Consider the following 21301-nt stretch of genomic DNA (forward strand, 5'->3'; position numbering starts at 1 on the left):
TTTTGAAAGCAGGAGGAGTAATGGAAACCCATAGAAACCAGGTAAAGTATATGATTAACAAAAGACTTAAAAATATATTTCAAAAACAAAAGGAGTCATAGAATTCATTTAGAAGAATCATGGAGAGGGAGTATGATAGTGAATATCTGTAAAGGTTTATAAATTTTGTTTGAGATAAGGATTATTTTGTTTGTTGAGTTTTTAAAATTAAATATGTAATTATGGTGACTCTCTCTTTCTCTCTCTCTCTCTCTCTCTTTCTCTTTCTTTTTGACAGAGTCTTGCTCTGTGGCCCTGGCGGGGGTGCAGTGGCGTGATCTTGGCTCACTGCAACCTCTGTCTCCCAGGTTCAAACAATTCATCTGCCTCAGCCTCCCAAGTAGCTGGGATTACAGGTGTGAGGCACCACTCCCAGCTAATTTTTTTTTTTTTTTTTTTTTTTTGTATTTTTAGTAGAGATGGGGTTTCACCATGTTGACCAGGCTGGTCTCAAACTCCTGACCTCAAGTGATCTGCCCGCCTGAGCTTCCCAAAGTGCTGGGATTACAGGCGTGAGCCACAGCACCCGGCCAGTGGCCGGGTGTTTCTTTTTCAAAAGGCAGCCACTTTCAAAAGATTTGAACTCTTCTTGGATATATTTATCTTGTTTCTAAAAAATAATATAGGGATATTGTTATTTCTCAATTTGTCCATTCGAGATGTTACCTATGCACTTTTTATTACAGTAGTTGAGGACATAATCCATTCTGGATTTGTTTCTCACTACGTGCTCATTGTTATGGTCTTGAGGCTTCTTTCCTCTGTCGTTATGGAAACCCTTTTGTCTCTATTCTGTGTTAAATTACCCTGGTTTCCATGTCTTCCTCTCTTGTTTACTCCCTAATTGCAAAAAGCAAATCCTCCTATTAGAGAAAGAGTGCATAGGAAATATTATTTTCAAAATTTGCAGATATAAATTAAAAATGTGTTTTTTATATTTGCTTGTGATAGTTTTGCTGAGTTTGGGATTCTTGTTAGGAAATAATTTTCTTCCTTTTTTTTTTGTTTTGAGACAGAGTCTTGCTCTGTTGCTCAGACTGGAGCACAGTGCCATCATAGCTTGCTGCAGCCTTGAACTCTTGGGCTCAAGCAATCCTTCTGCCTCAGCCTTCTGAGTATCTGGGACTATAGATGCACGCCACCACACCTATCTAATTTTTAAATTTTAATTTTTTGTAGAGATAGGATCTTGCCGTGTTGCCCAGGCTGGTCTCAAACTCCTGGCCTCACATGATCCTCCTGCCTTGGCCTCTCAAAGTGTTGGAATTACAGGCATGAGCCGCTGTGCCCAGCCTTAATTGATTTAACTAAAATTTTAACTCTTTTAATGCATGCAGTGGCTGTAATTTGCATTTTCCTGATAATTAGTGATATTGAACACTTTTTCCCTTGCTTATTGGCCATTAATATTCCTTTTCTCTGTGAAATATCTGTCAAAGTCTTTTGCCCATTTTCTAATTGGGTCATTTGTTTTACTGTTGTTGAGTTGTAGGAATTTATTATGCACCCTGGACATAAGTACTTTGTTAGATATATAGTTTGCATATGTTTTCTCTGTCTGTGGCTTGCCTATTCCGTGGATTTCCTAATAGTGTCTTCTCACATACACACATTTCACTTTATTTTTTATTTATTAATAGTAGCTTCTTCTTATTACAAAATTAAAACATATTCGTTTTAAAAAGTGAGAAAAGCTTGCACCCTCCCGGGCCGAGGTGCTCCTAGTGCAGCCATGGCTCGGCTCTTCTCCCTGGTCGCCTGCAACATGGTCGGATTCTACCTGGACCACACCCTGTGTCGCTACAACCTGCCCGATAGCGCCCCACTCATTTATAATAGCTTTGCCCAGTTCTTAGTTAAGGAGAAGGGGTATGATAAGGAATTGCTCAATGTGACCCCAGAGGATTGGAATTTCTGTTGCAAGGGTTTGGCATTGGATCTAGAAGATGGGAACTTCCTTAAACTTGCTGATAATGGCACTGTTCTCAGGGCAAGCCATGGCACCAAGATGATGATTCCAGAGGTGCTGGCAGAGACAGATGGCAAGAAAGAGTGGAAGCACTTCTTGTCGGACACTGGAATGGCTTGCTGCCCACGAAAGTATTATTTTTACAACTACTTTGACCTGCCAGGAGCTCTTCTATGTGCCAGGGTGGTGGACTATTTAACAACAAACAATGGTCAAAAAACATTTGATTTTTGGAAGGATATAGTTGCTGCTATACAACACAATTATAAAATGTCAGCTTTTAAGGAAAACTGTGGAATATATTTTCCAAAAGTAAAAATAGATCCAGGCAGATATTTACACAGTTGTCCTGAATCTGTGAAAAAATGGCTTCGACAGCTAAAGAATGCTGGGAAAAATCCTCTGTTAATTACCAGTTATCACAGTGATTACTGTAGACTTCTCTGAGAATATATCCTTGGGAATGATTTTGCAGACTTTTTTGACATTGTGATTACAAATGCATTGAAGCCTGGTTTCTTCTCCCACTTACCAAGTCAGAGACCTTTCCGGATGCTTGAGAATGATGAGGAGCAGGAGGCGCTGCCATCTCTGGATAAACCTGGCTGGTGCTCCCAAGGGAACGCTGTCCACCTCTATAAGCTTCTGAAGAAAATCACTGGCAAACTTGAACCCAAGGTTGTTTGTTTCGGTGACAGCATGCATTCAGATATTTTTCTGGCTCGTCACTATAGTAATTGGGAGACAGTCCTTATCCTGGAAGAACTCAGAGGGATGAAGGCGCAAGGAGTCAGAGGCCTGAGAAGTCAGAGCCTCTAAAGAAAAAGGAAAATATGAGGGACCAAAGCCAAAGCCTTTAAATACTTCATCTAAAAAATGGGAATCTTTTTATTTTATTAGTTCAGTTTTGGGACTGGAAAATACAGAAGACTCCTTGGTTTGTACATGGTCTTGTAAGAGAATCAGTACTTACAGCACTATTGCAATTCTAAGTATTGAAGTAATCGCAGAATTACCTCTGGACTATAAATTTACAAGATTCTCTTCAAGCAATTCAAAAACAGCTGGCTGCTATCCAAACCCTCCGTTGGTCTTATCAAATGATGGGACACTGATAACTAAATAAGTTGTCTTTACTGAAAAACTAAACGAAGACCCATATATGCAGTAAAAAGAATTAATTTTCAAAAAATACTGTAAAAAGCTTTAAGGAATAAGTTTTTAATGAAAATTGACCAACAAGTTGAAAAAAAAAAAAGTGAGAAAATACACATAAACGAAAAGACTAAACTAAAAAACAGGCATGATAGAACCCGGAAATATTATAACCAGGATATTAATACCTTTCAGATACTTTGATGTATATATTCATACATTTTTCTTTGCTATAAAGAATATTAGTTGAAAAATTGGTGAAATTTTAACAAAGCCTATAGATTAAATAATAGTATTATATCAATGTTAATAATAAGACTTTGACAATTCAACTACAGTTATACAAGAGAATGTTGCTTAGAAGTAAAGAGACATCACGGATGCCACTTACATTCAAAATATTAAAAATAATATAATAATTTCTATCAATTAAGAGAATGAAAAAGCAAATGCAGTAAAAATGTTAACATTTGGAGAATCTGAATGAAGGGTATACAGGAACTCATTGTACTACTGTATTGCAATTTTTGTCTAAGTCAGCTATTATTTCATTATGAAAGTTCAAAAACTTAACGACTAAATTAATTTTAAAAGTTAAATTTTTTAATGGTTATTGCTTTCTGTATCCTATCTGAGGAATCTTTATCTACCCTCACATCCTGAAGGTATTGTCCTGTGCTTTCTTCTGAAAGCTTTACAGTTTAGTGCCTATGTTTAGGACTCTGATCCATCTCAAATTAAATTTTGTATATGGTGAAGAGTGGGAGTTGAAGTTAAATTTTTCTTCACAGGTTATTTTTCCAGTTATTTCACTACATTTATTGAAAAGACCTTTTTTTCCCTATTGTTTTGCTTTGCTGCTTCTATTGAAAATCAGCTGACTGTATAAGTATGGGTCAATTTACAGACTCTTATTCTAGTTCATCTATTTAGTTGATTATCCTTAGACCAATGCCACACCATTTTGATTACTTTAAGATTTGCAAACTTGAAAGTGAGGAGTGTAAGTTCTGCAAGTTCGTTCTTCTTGTTCAAGACTGGACTAATGTATGTCACTTACATTTTCACACACATTTTATAGCTAGCTTGTGAATTTCTACAGAAAAGTCTGCTAGGAGCTTGGGATTGCATAAAGTCTAAAGATCAATTTGGGGAAGAATTTACTTTTTTACAATATTGAGTCTTCCAATCCAAGAACGTGGCGTATCTCTTTTTTTTTTTTTTTTTTTTTTTTTTTTGAGACAGGGTCACTCTGCCACCTAGGCTGAAGTGCAATTGCACAATCATAACTCACTGCAGCCTTGAATTCCTGGGTTCAAGAGATCCTCCTGCCTCAGCCTCCCAAGTTGCTGGGACTACAGGCGTGCACCACCATGCCTGGCTAATTTTTAAAAATGTTTTATAGAAACAGGGTCTCACTGTGTTACCTAGGCTGGTCTTGAACTCCTGGCCTCAAGTGATCCTCTCCACCTCAGCATCCCAAAGTGCTAGGATTACAGCACTGCACCTGGCTCTCCAATTTTTAAGTTTTCTTTAAATACTCTTATCATTTTTTCCATAATTTTCAATGTACAGGTATTAGATGTCTTTTGGTAGATTTATTCTTAAGTATTTTATGTCTTAAAACACTATTATAAACTGATTTTTGAAATTTTTATTTTTCTATTTTGCTAGTAGCATCTAAAAATAAATTGATTTCTGTATTGATCTTGCATCTTGAGATGTTGATAAACTCATTTATTAGTTCTAATAGTTGTTTTGTAAATTCTCTGTAAAAATAATGTCACATGTAAATGACAGCTGTATTTCTTCTTATCAAACTGGCATGCCTTTTATTTCCTTTTCTTGATTTATTGCAATGACTAGAATCACCAGTACAATGTTGAATAGAAATGATGAGAGTAGATATCCTTGCTTTTTTCCTATCTTAAGGTGAAGAAAAATTTAATGATGAAATTCACGATTTCATTACTAAGTATGATGCTAGATATAAATTTTGGGAGATGTCTTTCCTCAGATTAAGGAAGTTCCCTTCTATACCTACTTGAGAGTTTTAAAAAATCATAAATGAGTATTGGATTTTTCAAATGCTTTTTCTGTATCTATTGAAGTGGTCATGTTTTTTCTTCTTTATGCTATTAATATGGTTGGTTAAATTGATTTGTTTTTTCCATAATTCTGTTACGAAAAATTATTTTCGGCCGGGCGCGGTGGCTCAAACCTGTAATCCCAGCACTTTGGGAGGCCGAGACGGGAGGATCACGAGGTTGGGAGATCGAGACCATCCTGGCTAACACGGTGAAACCCAGTCTCTACTAAAAAATACAAAAAACTAGCTGGGCGAGGTGGCGGGCGCCTGTAGTCCCAGCTACTCGGGAGGCTGAGGCAGGAGAATGGCGTAAACCTGGGAGGCGGAGCTTGCAGTGAGCTGAGATCCGGCCGCTGCACTCCAGCCTGGGCGACAGAGAGAGATTCTGCCTCAAAAAAAAATAAAAGAAAAATTATTTTCAAATGTATGGCCAAAGTGAAAGGATTTTTTGGTGAACCATATACACACCAACTACATTATACCATTAATCTTTTACTGTACTTGCTTTATCATATATCTATTTCTCTATCCATTCCTTTACTCATCCATCTTACATTTTTAATTTATTTCAAAGTAAATACTTTGGTATGAATTGACTACAGTGTATTGACTTATTTTTGAATGTTAAATTAACTTTGTACCTGAATTCCTTAGATAACCTCATTTGGTCAGGGTGCATTTTTTTAATGTATTGTTAGTTTTTGTTTCCAACTAATTCTTAAAGGAGTTATATGTCTGTGTTTGTGAGTGATATTGGCCTATAATTTTCTTTTCTTGGTCTTGGTATCATGATTATGGTGGCCATATAAAATGAGTTGAGAAGTGTCTCCTTCTCCTCTATTTTCTGAAAGAAGTTGTGTATGATTGATAATACATCTTCTCTACAAGTTTGATAGAATTAACCAGTGAAGATATCTGGGCTTGGAACTATCTTTGTGGGAAAATTTTCTATAACAAATTCAATTTTAAAATAGACATAGGGATATTTAGACTTACTATGTTATCTTGTGTCAATTTTAATACTATTTTTTCAAATTATTTGGCTCTTTCATCTAAACTGTTGAATTTATTGACATAAAGTTTATCATAACATTCTCCTATTTCCTGTGAGATATCCATAGGATCTATAGTGATAATCCTTCTATCATTTTTGGTACTGGCTATTTGTGTTTTAACTCCTCTTTTCCTGATCAGTTTTGTTAGGTGTTTATGGATTGTATTAATCAAGTTGAAGACTCATCTCTTGGCTTTGCTAATTCTCTCTATTGCTTGTCTGTTTCCCACTACATTGACTATTGCTCTGTATTATTTCCCTACTTCTCCTTTCATTAGGGTTAATGTGATCTTTTTTTTCTAGTTTCTTAAGATGAACTGAGATCATGGTTTTATTACTTCCTTTCTAACATAAACATTTCAAGCTATAAATTTTCCTCTAAGCTTTGCTTTAAGTACACCCCACCAATTTTAATATGTTATCAGTTTGGAATATATTCTAATTTTCATTGTGATTTCTTCTTTGATCCATGGGTTACTCAGAGGATATTGTTTAATCTTAAGGCCTTTCTAGATATCTTGTTGTTTTTAATTCTGAATTTACTGCCATTGTTGCCATAGAACATATTCTGAGATGTTACTTTTGGAATCGATTGTTGTTTTATGGCCTAGTGTTTGGTTTATCTTGATGAATATTCTGTATGCATTTGAAAAAATGTATAATCTCATTTGTTGGGTGTACTATTTCATAAGTAGTAGTTATGTCAATGTGGTTGATAATGTCATTCATATTTCCTATATCTTTTCTGATCTTTTTCTATCTCCTCTATTATTTACTGAATGGTGTATGTTAAAATCTCTAACTATGGTCTTGCCCATTTCTTTTGGCCTGACAGTTTTTGCTTCATATATTTTGAAGCTATGTGGTTATATCTGTTCACAACTACATTTCTTTCTGATATATTGACCTCTTTTTTATAGTGAAATATTCTTCTTTCTCTCTAATACTCATTGTCTTATAGTCTATTTTGTCTGGTAATATTGTCACTGGCATTTCTAGGCTTACTGCTTGCAAGGTTTATTTTTTTCCACTAGTTTACTTTGAAACTATTTATATCTTTGCATTTGAGCATATCCTGGCTAGGCACAGTGGCTCATACCTTTAGTCCCAGCACTTTGGGAGAACAAGGTGGGAGGTTTGCTTGAGGCTGGGAGTTCAAGGCCAGGTTGGGCAACATAGCAAGACCCTGTCTCTACAAAAAATTTAAAAATTCACGGGGTGTGGTGGCGCACACCTGTAGTCCCAGCTACTCAGGAGACGGAGGAGGGAGAATCACTTGAGCCCAGGAGTTAGAGGCTGTAGGGGGCTATGATTGTGTGATTGCACCCCAGCCTGGGCAACAGAGTGAGACCTTGTCTTTTAAATAAATAAAGTACATCTTTTGTAGATAACAAATAGTTGGGTCTTACTTTTTTACCCAATCTGACAATCTCTGGCTTTTAATTGGGGTGTTCGCTTCATTTAGATATGATGTAATTATTATTATTTCATTTAATTATACCTTATTTCTTTTTTCTAATTGTGTCGTCTGGTTTCAGTTCTCCTCATGGTCCTTTCGTGCCTTCTTTTGATTAAAGAACTATTTTTATATTCCATTTTATTTCTTCTATTAGCTTTTTATCTATAACTCTTTGTTTTTTAGTGGTTCTGGGGAGTACAATGTGAATCTAACTTATCACAAGCTAATGGGTGTGTAGTGGAATCTTATGGTTTTAATTTGCATTTCCCTAATGGCTAATAATGTTGAAAGTCTTTTCATGTGCTCATTTGCTATTGCGTGTTTTCTTTGGTGAAGTGTCTGCTCAAGTGTTTTGACCATTTTTTAAATTGGGTTTTTGTTTTCTTGCTGTTGAGTTCTCAGAGTTCTTTACATTATAGATAAAGTATTTGTCAGATATGTGCTTTGCAATTATTTTCTCTCAAATTGTACCTTGTCCTTTTGTTCTCTTAGCAGTGCCTTTCTAAGGGTAAAAGTTTAAATTTTGATAAAGTTTAATTTCTTGATTTTTTTGTGGATCATGCTTTTGATATCACATCTAAGAACTCCTTGCATAACTGTGGTCAAAAATATTTTCTCCTATGTCTTTCTTTCCTTGTTTCCTTCCTTCCTTCCTTCCTTCCTTCCTTCCTTCCTTCCTTCCTTCTTTCCTCTCTTTCTTTTTTTAGACAGAGTTTCACTCTTGTTGCCCAGGCTGGGGTTCAAGCAATTCTCCTGCCTCAGCCTCCCAAGTAGCTGGGATTACAGGCATGTGCCACCACGTCCAGTTAATTTTTGTATTTTTAGTCGAGACAGGGTTTCACACATGTTGGCCAGGCTGGTCTCAGGTGATCCACCTGAGTGGAACTGAACTCCTGACCTCAGGTGATCTGCCCACCTCAGCCTCCCAGAGTGCTGGTTACAGGCATAAGCCACCACACCTGGCCTCTCCTGTTTTTCTATAAATGTTTAATACTCTTACATTTGGCCTTGAGATGTATAATCTATTTTGAGTTAATTTTTGCGTAATGAGGGGAGTTTAAGTCAAGGTTTTTTTTTTTCTGTTTTTTGTTTGTTTGTTTGTTTGTTTTTGTCATAAGAATTGTTCCAACACTATTTGTTGGAAATGCTATAATTTCTCAATTGAATTTTCTTTGTCCTTTATCAAAAAATCAATTGGCCAAATTTCTCTGGGTCTATTTCTGGACTTTATTTTTTGTTCCTTTGATTTATATGTCTAATTTTTCACCAATACTACCCTGTCTTGATCACTATAGCTTTATGGTAAGTCTTAAAATCAAGCAATGCTTGGGAGGCTGAGGCAGGAGAATTGCTGGAACCCAGGAGGCGGAGGTTGCAGTGAGCTGAGATCGCATCACTGCATTTCAGCCCGGATGACAGTGCAAGACTCCAACTCAAAAGAAAAAAAAAAAATCAAGCAATGTGAGATCTTCCACTTAATTATTCTTTCTCAAAATTATTTTGAATATTACAGTTTCTTTGATTTTTCACATAACTTTTAGAATCAGCTTCCCTATATCTACAAAATTTCATGTGGGATTTTGATTGAAATTGTATAAAATCTATTAATCAGGTTGGGGAGAACTGATATTGTATCTCTCTTTCTCTTTCTCTTTCTCTCTCTCTCCCACACCCCCCCCCCCACACATATAGAGAGAGACCAGCTAGTTGATCAAATTTCTCTGGGACAGAGAGAGAGAGAGAGAGAGAGAGAGAATCAGTTTTTTCCAACCCAATTTATAGATTTTACATAATTTCCATATATGTATGTGTATATATATATATAGAGAGAGAGAGAGGGAGAAAGAAACTAATACACATACACACACACACACACACAAACACACACACACACACACACACACACACACAAACACACGACTCATTATTTAATCATGAGTCTTCCAACACATGAGCACAGCATTTCTCTCCATTTATTTGGGTCTCTTTTATTTCTTTTATCAGATTTTATACTTTTCAGTATATAGATCCCATGCATATTTTGTTAGATTTATACTAAAATATTTCACTTTTGAGGCAGCTATTGTAAATGTTGTCTAAAATTTTCAGTTTCTATTTGTTAACTATTAGTGTATAGAAATGCAATTGATTTCTGTGGGTTGACCTATACTGCAACCTTGCTAAAATCACTTATTAATTCTAGGTGCTTTTTGAGTAGATTACTTGGAATTTTCTATGTAGACAATCATCTATCACCTGTGAATAAGGATATTTTATTTATCCATTTTCCATCTGCATAACTTTTATTTCTTTTTCTTGTTTTATTGTTTTGGCTGGGACTTCCACTGCAATGTCGAATAGGAGTGATGAGAGTTAACATCCCCTCCTTAGTTTTTTGTTTGTTTGTTTTTTGTTTTTAGGGCTGGATATTCATATTTTCTTTTTTCTTTCTAATTTAATTTAATTTTTTATTATTTATTTTATTTTATTTTATATTCTGGGATACATGTGCAAGATGTGCAGGTTTGTTACATAGGTAAACATGTGCCATGGTGGTTTGCTGCACCTATCAACCCATCCCTTAGGTATTAAGCCCCACATGCATTAGTTATTTATTCTGATGCTCTCCCCCGAGACAGGTCCCAGTGTGTGTTGTTCCCCTCACTGTGTCGTGTGTTCTCATTGTTCAGCTCCCACTTATGAGCTGGATGTGAGACATGGAGTCAAAGGAGATTATTTCAGAGCTTTAAGATTGAATTACTACCTCGTTGGATTTCAGACTTGCATGGGGCCTGTAGCCCCTTTGTTTGGGCCAATTTCTCCCATTTGAAATGGGTGTATTTATCCAATGCCCATACCTCCATTGTATCTAGGAAGTATCTAACTTGCTTTTGATTGTACGGGACCACAGGCAGAAGGGACTTACTTTGTCTCAGATGAGACTATGGACTGGGACTTTTGGGTTAAAGCTGAAATAAAACTTTGAGGAACTGTAGGCTGGGCACAGCGGCTCACACCTGTAATCCCAGCACTTTGGGAGGCCGAGGTGGGCGGATCATGAGGTCAGGAGATCAAGACCATCCTGGCTAACACGGTGAAACCCCATCTCTACTAAAAATACAAAAAATTAGCTGGGCGTGGTGGCGGGAGCCTATAGTCCCAGCTACTTGGGAGGCTGAGGCAGGAGAATGGCATGAACCCAGGAGGCGGAGCTTGCAGTGAGCTGGGATTGCACCACTGCACCCCAGCCTGGGCCACAGAGCAAGATCCTGTCTCGAAACAAAAGCAAACAAGCAAACAAACAAACAAAAACTTTGGGGAACTGTTAGGAGAAGGCATAACTGTGTTTTGAAATGTGAGAAAGATGAGATTTGGAAGGGGCCAGGGGCAGAATGATATGGTCTGGATCCATGTCCCCCACCCAAATCTCATCTTGGATTGTAATCCAAATTGTAATCCACATGTGTAAGGGGAGGGATCTCGTGGGAGGTGACTAGATCATGGGAGTGGTCCCCCCATGCTCTTCTCATGATAGTAAGTTAGTTCTCACGAGATCTGTTGGTTTTACAAGGGACGTTTCCCCCTTTGCTCAGCACTTCTCTCTCCTGCCACCTTGTGAAGAAGGATGTGTTTGCTTCCCCTTCCACCATGATTGTTAAGTTTCCTGCAGCCTCTCCAGGCATGCAGAACTGTAAGTCAATTAAACCCATTTTCTTTATAAATTACCTAGTCTTATGTATTTCTTCATAGCAGCATGAGAATGGACTAATACAGCATCTAAATTGGAAAGGAAGAAGTAAAATTATCTCTGCTCACAGATTACATGATCGCGTATATAGAAAACCCTAAAGACTCCACATCACACTTCCTATGTCAAAATATATTACAAAGCTACAGTAGTTGAAATAGTATGGTACTGACATAAAGATAGGACTACAGAACAGAATAGAGAGTCAGAAATAAACCCATGCATATACTGTCAACTGATCTTTTACAAAGTTGGCAGGAATAGACAATGGGTTAAGGATAATGTCTTCAACAAATGGTGTTGGGAAAGCTGGAGCGCCCCATGCAAAAGAACATAATTAGACCCTTAGACCATACACAAAAATCAGGTCAAGATGGACTAAAGACTTAAATGTAAGACCTGAAATAGTATAACTCCTTGAGGAAAACAAGGAAAAAACTTCATGACATTGATCTTGGCAATGCTTTCTTGGATATGACCCCAAAAGCACAGGTAACAAATACAAAAATAGACAAGTGGGACTACATCAGAATATTTTCTAGACAGCAAATGAAACAACAGAGTTAAGAGTTAAAGAGGCAACTTTCAGAATGAGGAAAAATGTTTAAAATCATATATAACTTGATTTGAAATGCACGAAAGACTTGAATAAATATTTTCCCAAAGAAGACAAGTGGCCAACAGCTACATGGAAAGGTACTCACTGTCACTAATTTTCAGGGAAATGCAAATCAAAACCACATTGAGATATTACCCCACACCTGTTAGGAGGGTCATTATTAAAAAAATAAAATACAACAATTATTGGTGAAGATGTAGAAAAATTGTAACTTTTGTTGGAAAGTTCCAATTGTAGAAATGTAAAATGTAGAAATGTAAAATGGTGCTGCTACTATGGAAAACAGTATGCAGTTTCCTCAAAAATTAAAAACAGAAATGCCATATGGTCCAGCCATCACACTTCTGTATATTTATCCAAAAGAATTGAAATCAGGACATCCAAGAGGTATTTGCACTCCCATGTTCATTGCAGCATTTCTTTCTTCACAACAGCCATGATGCGGAAACAAACTAAATGTCTATCTATGAATGTATGGATAAAGCAAATGTAATATACAATGCAATATTAATCAGCATTAAAAAGGAGGGAAATTCTGACATTTATAACAACATGGATGAACCTGGAGGACATTATGCTAAGTGAAATAAGCCTGTCACAAAAGACAAATTCTGCATCATCTTATTTACACATGGAATCAAAAATAGTCAAACTCACAGAAGCAGAGGGCAGAATGATGGCTATCAGGAGCAGGGTGAGAGGAAAATGGGGGGATGATGGCTAAAGGGTAGAAAGTTTCCACTATGCAAGATGAGTAAGTTCTAGAGCTCTGATGTAAAACATTGTATATTGCACTCAACAATACTGTACTACAGGGATCCCCAACCCCTGGGCCATGGACCAGTACTGGTCTGTGGCCTGTTAGGAGCCAGGCTGCACAGCAGGAGGTGAGAAGCAGACAAGCAAGTGAGGCTTCATCTGTATTTACAGCTGCTCCTCATCACTCGCATTACCGCCTGAGTTCTGCTCCTGTCAGATCAGCAGCAGTATTAGATTATCAAAGGAACACAAACCCTATTGTGAACTACACATGTGAGGGATCTAGGTTGCAAACTCCTTATGAGAATCTAATGCCTGATGATCTGTCACTGTCTGTCTTCCATCACCCCCAGATGGGACCATCTAATTGCAGGAAAACAAGCTCAGGGCTTCCACTGATTCTACATTATGGTGAGTTGTATAATTATTTAATTATGCATTACAATGTGATAATAATAGAAATAAAGTGCACAATAAATGTAATGCACTTGAATCATCCTGAAACCACCCACCACTCACCCACCAGTACGTGGAAAAATTGTCTGCCACAAAACTGGTCCCTGGTGCCAAAAAGGTTGGAGACAACTGCTGTACTGTATACTTGAAATTTTGTTAAGAGGGTAGATCTCATGCTATGTGTTCTTGCCACAAGTTTTAAAACCCACTGAATTGTATGCTTAAATAAATAAATTTTATGGTATGTCAATTATTTCTCAAGCTTTTAAAAAATCTTTAGAGTCAGAAAATAGATTAGTGATTGTCTGGGACTAGGATGGGAACAAAGATGAAGTTTAAAAAATCACAAGGGATTTTACTGGGGTGATGAAAATGTTCTAAAACTGGATTGTAGCAATGATTGCACAACTCAATTTACCAAAAATCATTTAATTGTACACTTAAAGTGGGTGAATTGTATGGGATGTAAATTCTACATCAATAAATTTGTTTTTTAAAAAAACAATGGGGAGTGTGAGGACACACTGAAATCCATGATGACAATCTGGATCTCCCCAGGCCATACTAGAACTTATGTCTGTCTCTCACCTCCTCTAACCTTATTCATGTAGGTAGCGTGCTAAAGAACTTGGTGCTTTTTGCCATGGAGCTGCAACATACCTGGCCCAAGACTTGGAGAAGCTAACGGAGCACATCTTGCTAGAGGTGAGGGACCGGTCAACCCATGTGCTTCCCCTTCACAACAGAGTCAGCTAGCAGATTAATGACAAATGTGCCTGAGCCATCACATCCTTGCCAGCATTTGTTACTTCCTGACTTTTGGAAAAAAAGTCATTTTAAGATGGCATCTCACTATAGTTTTGATTTGCATTTCTCTGATGATCAATGATATTGAGCACCTTTCCATATACCTGTTTGCCATTTGTATGTCTTCTTTTGAGAAATATCTATTCAAATCTTTTGTACATTTTTAAATCAGATTACTAGATTTTTTCCTATAGAGTTGCTTGAGCTCCTAATGTATTCTGGTTATTAATCCCTTGTCAGATGGATAGTTTGCAAATATTTTCTCCCATTCCGTGGGTTTGTTTCCTTTGCTGCGCAGAAGCTTTTTAATTTGATGTGATCCCATTTGTCCATTTTTGCTTTGGCTGCCTGTGCTTGTGAGATATTGCTCAAGAAATCTTTGCCCAGACCAATGTCTTGAAGCGTTTCCCCCAATGTTTTCTCTAGAGTTAATGTTTTATATGGTTATGATATTTAATTTCATTTTCCAATTTGAATGGGCCAAGGGATGTGCAGATATCTATCTGGTTAAACATTATTTCTGGGTGTCTGTCAGGGTGTTTCCAGGAAGAGATTAGCATTTCAAATGGTGAAATGAATAAAGCAGATGGCCCTCTTCAGAGTAGTTAGGCATCCTTCAATCTGTTGAGAGTTTCAATGTAACAAAAATGTAGAGGAAGATTAAATTCATTCTCCCCTTGACTACTTGAGCTTTAACATAAATCTCCTCCTGCCCTCAGTGCTCTCAATCCTCAGGAGGCTTTCAGACTTGGACTGGAATTCATACCATCAGTTCTCTGGCTCTCAGGCATTTGAACTACTCCACAGGCCTTCCTGAATCTCCAGCTTACAGATGATAGATCATGGGACTTCTCAGCCTTCATAATCACATATCACATGAGCTAACACACACACACACGCATACATGCACGCACACACACACACACACACATATCTATCTATATAGATAGATATTTGATATTCATTCCCCTGGTTCTGTTTCTCTGGAGAGCCCTAATATGTGAGACTCCTACTTCATTCTTTTGCATGTGGATATCCAATTTTCCCTACAGAATTTGTTGCAAAGGCAATCCTTGGCACCCCGTCAAAAATCATTTAACCATACAGGAAGGATGTATTTCTGGGCCCTCTATTCTATTATATTGGTCTATATGTCTATCTTTATGCTAGTGTCACACTATTTTGATTACTATAGTTTTGTGGTAAGTTTTGAAATCAGGAAGTGTGAGGCCTCCAACTTTGTTCTTCCTTTTCAAGGTTGTTTTGGATGCTTGAAGTCCCTTGAGATTCCATACAAAATGTAAGACGGATTTTTCTGTTTCTAAAAAAACAAAAAAGCATTGGAATTTCTACAGGGATTACGCTGAATCAGGAGATCCTTTTGGATAGTATTAACATTTTAACAATGTTTAAGTCATCTAGAAACATGGGGTATGTTTCTATTAATTAGTGTCTTTAATTTCCTTCAGCAATGTTTTTTAGTTTTCAGTGTACAGTGCACAAGTCTTTCACCTTGTTAGTCAATTTTTTTCCCTCAGTATTTCATTATTTTTGATGCTACTGTAAATGGAATTGTTTTCTCAATTTCCCACCCACATGGTTCATTGTTAGTGCATATAAATGCAACTGATTTTTATATATTTCTCTTGTATCCTGTAAATTTACTGAATTGTTTGTTAGTTATAACAATTTTTTTTGTGTGGAATCTTTTGGGATTTCTACATAGAAGATCATGCCATCTGTGAACATAAATAATGTTACTTCTACCTTTCCTATTTGAATGCCTTTCTTATGGCCTTATTGCCCTGGCTAGAACTTCCAATACTATATATAATATACTGTATATAGAATAGAAATAATGAATGGGGCATCTTTGTCTTCTTCCTGAAAGAGTAAAAGCTTTCAGTCTTTTGCCATTGAGCGTGATGTTAGCTGTGGACTTTTCGTTATGGCCTTCATTATGTTGAGGTAATTTTGATGGCAGTAGTGTCCTGTCTGGAGCAGCTGCTGCAAAGACGCCAGCTGCAGTGGGGGGTGCGTGGCTGGGGCTGTGCACTCCATGGAGCTGCTGGGAGCCCAGCTGCAGCTGCAGACCTGGGCATCCGTGTGCTCTCAGGGGCCCAGGGAGCTCCCCTGCCCCCACAGGCTCAAAAGTGCCTGCTCCCACTGCCTAGTCTATCCCCACTCACAGCAACCACTCCAAGTTTGGAGCAAAGTTGTGGCTGAACCTGGGCATTGTCACAACCCAGCTAGGTGTGCATGTGCTCGGAGCAGCACTGACACACCAGCCCCCTGCCACCTCAGCCCTCTCTGGACTTCGGGTGCCAACAAGCATGGGAAGGAGGCAGAGGGGGGCTGAAGGGGGCTCAGTGCAGGACTGCAGGCACCCCTTGGCATACACAGCCTGGGCACCCTGAACAGCAGCAGGAGGCAGACAGGCTCCTGGGCAGAAAGGGGCAAGTCTCTGGTGAAACCCCACCTTCAGGCCAGGGATAACCTGAAGCCTGGGGTCTGGGCTGCCAGTTCCGCAGACCAGAATGAGAATTTATGATGCTTTTTCTCGGCCCACCCATGGCCACTCATGTACCAGTCAGCACACACTTCCTCCCCTCTGAAACCCATGAAAACTCCAGACTCAGCCAGACTCAGGAAGACAATGGGGACAACCTGCCTGCAGATAGGAGCTACCCACTCTGGGTCTCCTCTCTGCTGAGAGTTGCACTCATCAGGAGGACCTGCCTGGAGAAAAGAGCTACCCACTTTAGGTCTCTTGAAAGCTGTACTGTTGCTCAATAAAGCACCACTTCACCTTGCTCACCTTCCAGATGTCCATGTACCTCATTCTTCCTGGATGTGGGACAAGAACTTGAGACCTGCCAAATGGTGTGAGTAACAAAGCTGTAATACAAACAGGGCTGAAACACACCCCTCGTCCACCACATTGCAGGTGATGAGAAGGAGAGAAGAGAGAAGGAGAGAAGAGAGAAGAAAAGAAGATGTGCAGCCCTTCGGGAAGCCCAGACTTAGAAACTCCCAAAGCCAGGGCTATGACACCCTCTTTGGGGCTCTGTGGTTCCTGGTGCCACCATGTTTCCCAGTGCCCACAGTGGAAACTGCCTGTGGTACACCTAATCCAACTGCAGCAGGGATCCAGCGCCTGCCCCACCACAGCAGCTGGTGTGCCTGGCTGTGCACAGTAGCCAGACCCTATGCTTGCTCATTCACACACCCCTCACCACTCTATGCCTGGCTCACCCTTGGCAGGCACAGGATCTGGGCTGGTAGCACAAGCTGAGCACAGCCTGCCAGGCCGAGTGGGTGGAATGAGCCCAGTGGGCCTGAGCAAAACTCAGACAAAGGTGCCACCAGCCACAGAGGCTTCTGGCTGGAAAAGTGACACCCCAAGGATCCCATGACAATTTCCTTCTATTCCTAGTTTGCTGAGGGTTTTTATCATGAAAGGGTGTTAAATATTGTTAAATGTTTTTTCTGTACCTATCAAAGTGATTATGTGATTTTTATCTTTCATTCTAGTAATGTGGTTATTGCATTTATTGATTTGCATATATTGACCCACTCTTGCATCCCAGTGATAAATCCCACTTGGTCATGGTGTATAATCCTTTTAATGTGCTGTTGAATAATGTTTGATAGCATTTTGTTGCAGATTCTTGCATCAATATTCATCATGGATATTTTTCTGTGGATTTTCTTCTCTTGTAGTATCATTCTCTGGCTTTGGTATTAGGGTAATGCTAGCCTCATAGAATGACTTTGAAAATGTTCCCTCCTAAATCCTCCCTAACTCATTGTATGAGGCCAACATCATCCTGATACCAAAGCCTGGCAGAGACACAACAAAAAGAGAGAATTTTAGACCAATATCCCTGATGAACATCGATACAAAAATTCTCAATAAAATATTGGCAAATCGAATCCAGCAGCACATCAAAAAGCTTATCCACCGTGATCAAGTGGGCTTCATCCCTGGGATGCAAGGCTGCTTCAACATACAAAAATCAATAAATGTAATCCAGCATATAAACAGAACCAAAGACAAAAACCACATGATTATCTCAATAGATGCAGAAAAAGGCTTTTGACAAAATTCAACAGCCCTTCATGCTAAAATCTCTCAACTTGATAACGATGGAACATATCTCAAAATTATAAGAGCTATTTATGACAAACCCACAGCCAATATCATACGGAATGGGCAAAAACTGGAAGCATCCCCTTTGAAAACTGGCACAAGACAGGGATGCCCTCTCTCACCACTCCTATTCAACATAGTGTTGGAAGTTCTGGCCAGGGCAATCAGGCAGGCAAAAGAAATAAAGGGTATGCAATTAGGAAAAGAGGAAGTCAAATTGTCCCTGTTTGCAGATGACATGATTGTATATTTAGAAAACCCCATCGTCTCAGCCCAAAATCTCCTTGAGCTGATAAGCAACTTCAGCAAAGTCTCAGGATACAAAATCCATGTGCAAAAATCACAAGCATTCTTATACACCAATAACAGACAAACAAAGAGCCAAATCATGAGTGAACTCCCATTCACAACTGCTTCAAAGAGAATAAAATACCTAGGAATCCAACTTACAAGGGATGTAAAGGACCTCTTCAAGGAGAACTACAAACCACTGCTCAAGGAAATAAAAGAGGACACAAACAAATGGAAGAACATTCCATGCTCATGGATAGGAAGAATCAATCTCGTGAAAATGGCCATACTGCCCAAGGTAATTTATAGATTCAGTGCCATCCCCATCAACCTACCAATGACTTTCTTCACAGAATTGGAAAAAACTACTTTAAAGTTCATATGGAACCAAAAAGGAGCCCACATTGCCAAGACAATCGTAAGCCAAAAGAACAAAGCTGGAGGCATCAAACTATCTGACTTCAAACTATACTACAAGGCTACAGTGCCCAAAACAGCATGGTACTGGTGCCAAAACAGAGATATAGACCAATGGAACAGAACAGAACCCTCAGAAATAATACCATACATCTACAACCATCTGATCTTTGACAAACCTGACAAAAACAAGAAATGGGGAAAGGATTCCCTATTTAATAAATGGTGCTGGGAAAACTGTCTAGCCATATGTAGAAAGCTGAAACTGGATCCCTTCCTTACACCTTATACAAAAATTAATTCAAGATGGATTAGAGACTTAAATGTTAGACCAAAAACCATCAAAACCCTAGAAGAAAACCTAGGCAATACCATTCAGGACATAGGGATGGGCAAGGACCTCATGTCTAAAACACCAAAAGCAACAGTACCAAAAGCCGAAATTGATAAGTGGGATCTAATTAAACTAAAGGGCTTCTGCACAGCAAAAGAAACTACCATCAGAGTGAACAGGCAGCCTACAGAATGGGAGAAAATTTTTGTAAGCTACTCATCTGACAAAGGGCTAATATCCAGAACCTACAAAGAACTCAAACAAATTTACAAGAAAAAAACCCATCAAAAAGTGGGCAAAGGATATGAACAGACACTTCTCAAAAGAAGACATGTAGCCGACAGACACATGAAAAAATATCATCATCACTGGCTATCAGAGAAATGCAAATCTTTTAAAACCACAATATGATACCATCTCACACCAGTTAGGATGGCGATTATTAAAAAGTCAGGAAACAACAGGTGCTGGAGAGGATGTGGACAAATAGGAATGCTTTTACACTGTTGGTGGGACTGTAAACTAGTTCAACCATTGTGGAAGACAGTGTGGCGATTCCTCAAGGATCTAGAACTAGAAATACCATTTGACCCAGCCATCCCATTACTGGATATATACCCAAAGGATTATAAATCATGCTGCTATAAAGACACAAGCACACATATGTTTATTGCAGCACTATTCACAGTAGCAAAGACTTGGAACCAACCCAAATGTCCATCAATGATAGACTGGATTAAGAAAATGTGGCACATATACACCATGGAATACTATACAGCCATAAAAAAGGATGAGTTCATGTCCTTTGTAGGGACATGGATGTAACTGGAAACCATCGTTCTCAGCAAACTATCGCAAGAACAGAAAACCAAACACCACATGTTCTCACTCATAGGTGGGAACTGAACAATGAGAACACTTGGACACAGGAAGGGGAACATCACACACCGGAAACTGTTGTGGGGTGGGGGGAGGGGGGAGGGATAGCATTAGGAGATATACCTAATGTCAATGACAAGTTAAAGGATACAGCACACCAACATGGCCCATGTATACATATGTAACAAACCTGCACATTGTGCACAGGTACCCTAGAACTTAAAGTATGATACCAGTTAGAATGGCAATCATTAAAAAGTCAGGAAACAACAGGTGCTGGAGAGGATGTGGAGAAATAGGAACACTTTCACACTGTTGGTGGGATTGTAAACTGGTTCAACCATTGTGGAAAACAGTATGGCGATTCCTCAAGGATCTAGAGCTAGAAATACCATATGACCCAGCCATCCCATTACTGGGTATATACCCAAAGGATTATAAATCATGCTGCTATAAAGACACATGCACACGTATGTTTATTGCAGCACTATTCACAACAGCAAAGACTTGGAATCAACCCAAATGTCCATCAGTGACCGACTGGATTAAGAAAATGTGGCACATATACACCATGGAATACTATGCAGCCATAAAAAAGGATGAGTTTGTGTCCTTTGTAGGGACATGGATGCAGCTGGAAACCATCATTCTCAGCAAACTATCACAAGAACAGAAAACCAAACACCGCATGTTCTCACTTATAGCTGGGAATTGAACAATGAGATCACTTGGAATCTGGAAGGGGAACATCACACATCGGGGCCTATTATGGGGAAGGGAGAGGGAGGAGGGATGGCATTGGGAGTTATACCTGATGTAAATGACGAGTTGATGGGTGCTGACGAGTTGATGGGTGCAGCACAGCAACATGGCACAAGTATACATATGTAACAAACCTGTACATTGTGCACATGTACCCTAGAACTTAAAGTATTAAAAAAAAAAAAAGAACTTAAAGTATGATAAAAAATAAAAATTAAATAAAAGAAAATGTTCCCTCCTCAATTTTGGGGAAGAGTTTGAGAAGGATTTGTGTTAATGCTTCTTTAAATATTTGGTTGAATTCACCAGTA

At 38.7% G+C, this 21301-nt stretch overlaps 1 protein-coding gene and 1 pseudogene across 1 annotated transcript in view; both read left to right on the top strand.

The window, feature by feature from the left end:
* HPRT1 (hypoxanthine phosphoribosyltransferase 1) overlaps positions 1-21301 on the top strand; it is a 1139661-nt gene that overhangs the window by 903316 nt on the left and 215044 nt on the right. The window lies entirely within an intron of this gene.
* LOC126946693 (5'-nucleotidase domain-containing protein 1-like) lies at positions 1772-3134 on the top strand (annotated as a pseudogene).

Source organism: Macaca thibetana, chromosome X, assembly GCF_024542745.1.
Source record: "Macaca thibetana thibetana isolate TM-01 chromosome X, ASM2454274v1, whole genome shotgun sequence".
NCBI classification, from domain to species: Eukaryota; Metazoa; Chordata; class Mammalia; order Primates; family Cercopithecidae; genus Macaca; species Macaca thibetana.